General features: G+C 42.6%; 1 non-coding gene across 1 annotated transcript; it reads right to left on the bottom strand.

Moving 5' to 3' along the window:
* Nucleotides 1–415: 415 nt before the first annotated feature.
* On the bottom strand, nt 416–489 carry Trnaa-ugc. The gene has a single exon. It is a non-coding gene; the product is annotated as a tRNA-Ala (tRNA).
* Nucleotides 490–8,428: the final 7,939 nt, after the last annotated feature.

Genomic DNA, 8,428 nt, shown 5'->3' with positions numbered 1-8,428 from the left:
TCGTTCGCATCTTTCGCCTTCTAATTATTTTTTCTTTTTAGCCTCGTTAAGATGGCATCGTAGTATTCGCAAATGTGACGCACTTATACAGCTCACCCTACTACGTTAGCAAATAACAGTAATGGTCGACCTTGACATACATATAAAGCGGCAGAAGATGAAGCTACAAGTCGCAGTTCGTGAAAGACTGAAGGTGTATGTAGATGCTACGTTGCACATAAGCACAATTAGACAATGGGTTCTTTGCTGGAAAAGCTGAAGGCCGAAGGGCAAAAGCTGTAGACTGATGCAACACTAAGCGGCCGGCCAACGACAGCAGTGACTTTACACATCCAATAATGAAATTACAATGAAATCCAGACCATTAGCTGCTTACAGGCGTTGATAAAATTCAACGGGGAGACTGGAAAATATGTGCCCCGCCCGGGACTCGAACCCGGGATCTTTTGCTTGCATGGCAAACGCTCTATCCGACTGAGCCATCGAGAATAGAGAATATGGCGACTGCAGGAACTTATCGGAACTTATCTCTGCAACACTCCCCTTGAGCCCCACATTTCCATCTTACTGACATGTTCGAAAGAACAGATACCATCTTCATATAGATAAGGCTTACCGGCCAATAATGTTCCTCAGTTCGGATGCAGTCACATTGCTCAAACTCTTACGGGAATCGGTAGATTGACTGCCGCGAGTAATGATTATAGTGGGCAGGGACACTACAAATTTAGTGCGTGGACAGAAAGTTGGAAGTGTGGGTCTCACGGGGAGCGTGCCAGAGACAAGTCCCTGCTGTCGCAATACCGTCTGTGCCCTCAATGGCGCAGTCGGGTAGAGCGTCTGTCATGTAACCAGGAGATCCCGCATTCAATTCCAGTCTGGGTAAACATTTTCAACTCTCCGCTGGATTTCTTTGCAATTTCATTCTTCTAGAGCTGCAAGACCACCAAGTCCGAAAGAGCAGATACCGTATCCATATGTTACACACCCAATATGTCGACGAAATCATCCGTGACGACTGCCAGGTAACAACAAATGAATTGAGTTCGTAGTTTTCTATCGGTAAAGGCAGTGTGATAGCCAATACTGATAAACGGGGCTACTCAAAAATATATGCGCGCTGGATACCCAAACTGTTGGCTGACTAGACTGAAGTGGGAAGAAAAAAAAATTGCGTTCAAACTGCTGTACCTCCACGCTTCCATCTGTTCGGTCCACTCAGAGATGCACATCGGGGGCATGACTTTGAAGAAGAAGAAGAAGAAGTGTGTAAACAAGTGGGACCATGAGTTTTATCCAAGAGGTATATGTGCTCTCGCTTCAAAAAAGAAAAACTGTGGATAAAGATGTAGTTGTGGATATAGATGTTGGTGCAATTATATCGGGAAGGGACGAATTTATCGTGAGTGTTATAGCTGTTATTCTATTTATATGGCATTTACACTGAAGTGGTAATAGTCATGGGATACCTCAAAAAATCGTGTCGGACCTCCTTTTTCCCGGTGTAGTGCATCAACTCGACGTCGCATAGACTTAGCATGTCCTTGGAAGTCCCCATGCTGGCACTACAGTCGTCCGTAATCGCGGGAAGCGTTACCGGCACAGGAGATTTTGCACGAACTGACAACTCGATTATGTACCATAAATGTCCTATGGGATTCATGTTGGGGTATCTAGTGGCCAAATTATCCGCTAGAATTATCCAGAATGTTCTTGAAGCAACTTACGACCAACTGTGGCCCGTTGACATGGCGCATTGTCACCCATAAAAATTCCATCGTTGTTTCGAAACATGAAGTCCATGAATGGCTGCAGATGGTCTCCAAGTAGCCAAACGTAACCTTTTCCAGTCAATTATCGGTTCAGTTGGACCAGAGGACCAGTCGACTCCATGTAAACACAGACCACACCATTATGGAGCCACCACTGCGTTCATGGCTTCGTGGGATCTACGCCAAATTCGAAACCTACCATCAACTCTTACCAACTGAAATCAGACCACACAATGGTTTTCCCAGTTGTCTACAGTCAACCGATATGGCTGGGGAGGTGTTGCAGGCAATGTCGTGCTGTTAGCAAAGATATTCGCGTCTGTCGTCCCCTGCCATAGCCCATTAACACCAGACTACGTCGCGCTGTCCTAAAGGATCCGTTTGCCGTACGTCCCAGATTGATTTCTGCGGTTATTTCACCCGGTATTGCTCGTCTGTTAGCACTCTATGCAAACGCCGCTGCTTTCGGTCGTTAAGCGAAGGCCGTCGGCCACTGCGTTGTCTATGGTGAGAAGTAACGCCTGAAACTTGGTATTCTGGACGCTGGGGATCGCGGAATATTGAATTCCCTAACAATTTGCGAAATGAATATCCCATACTTCTAGCTCCTACTACCATTCCGCGTTCAAAGTCTGTTAACTCCCGTCGAGCGGCCATAACCACGTCGTAATCCTTTTCACACGAATCATCTGAGTGCAAATGACAGCGCCGCAAGTGTACTGCCCTTTTATGTCTTGTATATGCGATACCCCTATAAATCGACTCCTGTTTCTTCTTCTGTCACATCACACAAATCTTCCTCCTCACAGAGGATACAGAATATGAATCAGAGTTTAAATATCTTTGGAAGACTGAAAATCAAATAAGGCAGAAGGAGTGGATAACATTCCGTCAGAATTTCTAAAATCGTTGGGGGAAGTGGCAACAGAACGACTTTACGTTGGCGTGTAGAATGTATGAGTCTGGCGATATATCGCTTGAGTTTCGGGAAACTATCATCCACACAATCCCGAAGATTGCAAGAGCCTACAAGTGCGAGAATTATCGCACAATCAGCCTAACAGCTCCTGGGAGCAAGTTGCTGACAAGAGTAATATAAAGAAGAATGGGAAAGGAAACTGAGTATGTGTTAGATGACGATCATTTTGGTTTTAGGGAAGGCAAGGGCACCAGACAGGCAACCCTGACGCTGCGATTGATAATGGAAATGAGACCAAAGACAAATCAAGACACGTTAATGGGATTTGGCGACCTGGAAAAACCATTCGACAATGTCAATGGTGCAAGATGTTCGCAATTCTGAGGATAACAGCGGTAACCTATAGGGAGAGGCGGGTAATATACAACACGTACATGATGCAAAAAGGAATAATACGAGTGGGAGACCAACAAGGAAGTGCTCGGATTAAAAAGGGTTATCTTTCGCCCATAAAGTTCAGTCTATACATCAATGAAGTAATGGTGGAAATGAAAGAAAGGTACAGGACTGGAATTAAAATTCAGGTTGAAAGGTTATCAATGATACGATATTTTGATGACATTGCTATTCTCAGTGAAAGTGAAGAAGAATTACATCATATGCTGAATGGAAAGAACAGTTTAACAAGTACAGAGTATGGACTGAGAGTAAATCGAAGAAAGACAAAAGTAGCACAAATGAGAAGAACGAAAAACTTAATATCAGGAATGATTGTCTCTAACGAATTGAAGTTAAGGCATTGTATTACCTAGGCAGCAAATTAACCAATGATGGACGGAATAAGGAGGATATCATAATCAGGCTATCACTGGTGAAAAGGGCATTCCTGGCCAATAGAAGTCTGCAAGTATCAAACATAGGCCTTCATTCGAGAAAGAAATTTCGAAGAATATACGTTTGGGCAGTATTGTATGCTAGTGAAACAGGGAAAACCGGGCCATAAGAGAATCGAAGTATTTAAGAAGTGGTGCTACAGACGAATGTTGAAAATTAAGTGGACTGATAAGTTAAGGAATGAGGAGGTTCTACGCAGAATCGGAGTTGAAAGGAATATATGGGAAATACTGACAAGGAGAAGGGACAGGATGATAGGACATCTGTTGAGATATCAGGGAATAACTTCCATGGTACTAGAGTGAGCTGTAGAGGGTAAAAACAGTAGACGAAGATAGAGGTTGGAATACACCCAACAAATAATTGAGGTTGCAAGTGCTACTCTGAGATGAAGAGGTTGGCACAGGAGAGGAATTCGTGGCGTCCGCATCAAACCAATAAGACGACCGATGGCTAATGTCTAAACGCGAACTAACGGAATACTATACAGAGTGGACAGCAACCGTCTGTAAAGCTTGTAAGAGTGTTGCAAAATAGATCGTGGAGAGAAGTAATTGTTAAAGAAAAAATTGATACGTGGCGCCGTTTCCGATTAAATTATCATTGAAGTTAATCAATAAGTTCGTTGTGCGCCAAAATTCCAGCGGCCTGCACATACAATTAGTGTCAATTGTTCTCATAGTGCAGAGGATAGCACACGAGACTGTCCAGCCGCTGACTCGAGTTCGATGCTTGCTACCACCCATCGTCCAGCTTTTGTATCGCTCTGTTATTCGGTTTTAGGAAACCAAACGAACAACACCGTTTCTGACAAGCTGCTCGACATTGCGCGCGCAATGACCTGATTGTATAAATCCAATGCTAGCTACGTCTGAATTGGTGCAATGTATCGAATTTTTCTGTTAACAGTTTCTCTCAGTGCTGTCTACCCTGCAAAATTCTTACAAGCCTTACAGACTGTTTCAGTAGTTGCCGAAGAAACAATACTGTGTGACAGACAAATTATTTTAGACAATACCAACTCTCCGTATTCATTCTGTTGTCTGTAACCAACTTTTCGCACTGATATAAGTTCTCTCTTAACGTATACGAGAGAGAAAATCACAAAACAGCTAAATATGGGTAGCCGAGTGGGAAATTGAACCGCCGTCCTTCCAAACGTCGGTCCAGTATCTTACCACTGTGCCACATCGCCAAGTGATGAGGATGTCTGTACTGTTCTGCATTACGCAACGTAAGTAATTATAGGTAACAGGATACAACGTAATAAACAAATAAAAAGTAAATAAATATGCGAAATAACTATCTCCCCTTCTTATTGAAACCCACTGGAGATAGACGACGTTCCAAGCTATTGGGAGAAATGGACAGGTCGTCCCTGTGTTCAAAAAGTCATCGGACACATGCACATAATAACGGACGTGTATCATCGACGTAAATCTGTTTTAAGATAGTGAAAGAGATGTTACGCTCGCATCTTATGACTGTCTTGGATGAGCTCGTAGTCAGAGTTCAAATCTGTCTGTTCACATTTAGATATCCCGGTGTTTTCGTAATTCACTTGACACAAATTGCAGTGCTATTCTTTTATACACTGAGGTGACAAAAGACACGGGATAGCGAATTGTACATACCAGGTGATCAAAAAGTCAGTATAAATTTGAAAACTGAATAAATCACGGAATAACGTAGATAGAGAGGTACAAATTGACACACATGCTTGGAATGACATGGAGTTTTATTACAACCAAAAAAATACAAACGTTCAAAAAATATCCGACAGATGGCGCTTCATCTGATCAGAATAGCAATAATTAGCATAACAAAGTAAGACAAAGCAAAGATGATGTTCTTTACAAGTAATGCTCTTATGTCCACCACCATTCCACAACAATAGCTGCAGTCGCGGAATAATGTTGTGAACAGCACTGTAAAGCATGTCCGGATGTCCGGATGTTGTCTTTCAGCATCGCTAGAGATGTCGGTCGATCAAGATATACTAACGAATTCAGATAACCCCAAAGCCAATAATCACACGGACTGAGGTCTGGGGACCTGGGAGGCCAAGCATGACGAAAGTGGCGGCTGAGCACACGATCATCACCAAACGACGCGCGCAAGAAATCTTTCACGCGTCTACCAATATGGGGTGTTCTTTTTTTTTTGTTCTAATAAAACCCCATGTCATTCTAAGCATGTGTGTCAATTTTTACCTCTGTGTCTACATTATTCCGTGGTTTATTAAGTTTTCAAATTTATACTGACTTTTTGATCACCCAGTATAAAGAAGGCTGTAGTATTAGTAAACAAGCTACAAAAGGCAGTGCATTGGTGGAGCTGTCGTTGGTACTCAGCTGATGTGAAAATGTTTCCGACGTGATAATGGCCGCACGATGGGAGTTAACTGACTTTAGAGACTTTGATCGCAGAATGGTAGTTGGAATCAGACGCATGGGACATTCAAATTAGGAAATCGTTAGGGATTTCAATATTCCGAGAACCACAGTGTCACAGTGTGCAGGAAATATCAAGTTTCACGCATTACCTGTCACTACGGACAACGCAGAGTACGACGGCTTTCACTTAACGACCGAAAGCAGCGGAAATCGTATAGATTTGTCAGTGCTAACAGACAAGCAACACTACATGAAATAACAGCAGAAATCAATGACTGACATACAGCGAACGTATCAGGATAGTGCGGGAAATTTGGTGTTACTGGACTACTGCAGCAGACAAATGACGCGCGACCCTTTGGAAACAGCACGACATCGCCTGCAGCGACTCTCCGGGGCTCGTGACCATATCGGTTGCACCCTGGACGACTGGAAAGCCGAGACTTGGTCAGATGAGTCCCGATTTCAGTCGGTAAGAGCTGAGGGTAGGATTCGAGTGTGACGCAGACCCCACGAAGCCAAGGACTCAAGTTATCAACAAGCCACTGTGCTACATAGCGGTGTGGGCAACGTTTGCATGGAATGGACTGGATCCTCTGGTCCAACTGAACCGATTATTGACTGGAAATGATTATGTTCGGATACTGGAAGACCAACTGCGGCCATTCATGGACTTCACGTTCCCACACAACGACAGAATTTTTGTGTATGGCAAAGCGCCATTTCACCGGGGCACAATCGTTTGCGATTTGAGCATTCTGGAGAATCCGAGCGAATGATTGGGCCACCAGATCGCCCAAAATGAATCCCATCGAACATTATTGGCTCATAATCGAGAAGTTTATTCGTGGACAATCTCCTGCACCGGCAACACCTTTCACTACAGGGGCAGCATGGCGCAATATTTCTGCAGGGGACTTAACAAAGACTTGTTGAGTTCATGTCACGTCGAGCTGCTACACTATGCCGGGCAAAAGAGGGTTCAACAAGATACTAGGAGTTTCGTCATCTAAGTATAAAGGATGTGTTCGACTGTCTTCATGAGCCTTCCCCAATGCGACGTTGTGCTCCGTGTCTAATGACCCCGACGTCGATGTAACCTTAAAACCCTATCTTATTCTTCCTCCGTTCACCTTTTAGGAGAACGAAACACTATACGTTTGAAGTCTACAGAAGCCCAAGTTACTGGTAAATCTATACTGCGTAGCAGACAGTAATGACAAGCAGATTAGAGTCATAAATGAGGTTTTATTTAATGCGAAGCAAACATTTTGTCTGAAATAATATTTGGTATCGTTTTTTGTGCTTACTGAGTCATATTTCCAGAATTTGATGACATGTTATTGTAGGCTCTTCTCTTATCCTTCATCGAAGTGAAAAAGTGTGATTTCAACAAAGTGATGAAAAGGACAAATAACTTAACAGTGTGTACACAAGATCAACATCTAGAAGTATTACATGTGTTTCAGTGTATACGCAGTGCACTAGTGCAATATCAGAATAGTCTGTGATCACATTATCAAATGACGCAACCGAAGTATCAGCCTCGTAAGCGTATCTTTGTCTCGCATGTGTTAAGACAGCCCGTATATCTGGTGTATATTGTTAGAAATGATGCTGATCGCAGATGATGCTGTTGTATGTAGAGCCCAGGAGCAGCAGTACTAGAAAATTGCGGAAAACACTTATTTGTGCAAGTGCTAGAAGTACGCTATCGTTATTTATTGTCCATGCTGTTGCAAGTTTTCGGTTCATTTACCGTAACGGTGGGAATCTGTCGCAATAAGATTTTTATAGCGTAGATAATTACAATTAGAAGAGCTATGTTAGAGATAAGATGGTATATTTGAGGGTAACTGTAACAGGTAACGGTTTGAAAACTACATGTGCAATAAACAACTTATATGCTGTCGAAGATATGCAGTAACGTTGAATAAAATACGAAGTGTTGTACACTACGCATTAGACGTCTGTACATTGAGTAATGTTATAAGGGACTTCCTCTGAGTGAAAAGCCATATTACAGACTTGCTACGAATGGGAGATTAATCACAATCTTAAACGAAGTTAAAGTATTATTCGTGGACAAAATCCAGACGAAGCTAAATTAAACGTAACAATTTCCATGTATAGAGGGTTCAATGAATTTAAAAGTTACATTTTGATGACCCATCTCAAGAAAATACCAAAACAGTTTAAGCCATTTTGCTGACCAGTCTCAAGAAAATACCAAAATAGTTATAACCATACGTATAGCAGATGAATAGATCGAAAGTACTGTTTCCTTCAGCACAACTTTCTGAAGAACTATTACCGTCTAGTAGTAAACAACTACGACGACCTGCTGAAGTAATGTCTCCGAATGTTTAGGCGAAAACTATGAAAGTTTCTACGTAAAACAAACGTTTTCATTGAATGAGATTTTCACTCTGCAGCGGTGTGTGTGC

Source organism: Schistocerca americana, chromosome 4 (genome assembly GCF_021461395.2).
Source record: "Schistocerca americana isolate TAMUIC-IGC-003095 chromosome 4, iqSchAmer2.1, whole genome shotgun sequence".
Lineage (NCBI taxonomy): Eukaryota > Metazoa > Arthropoda > Insecta > Orthoptera > Acrididae > Schistocerca > Schistocerca americana.
This window is presented reverse-complemented; position numbering and strand designations above follow the sequence as displayed.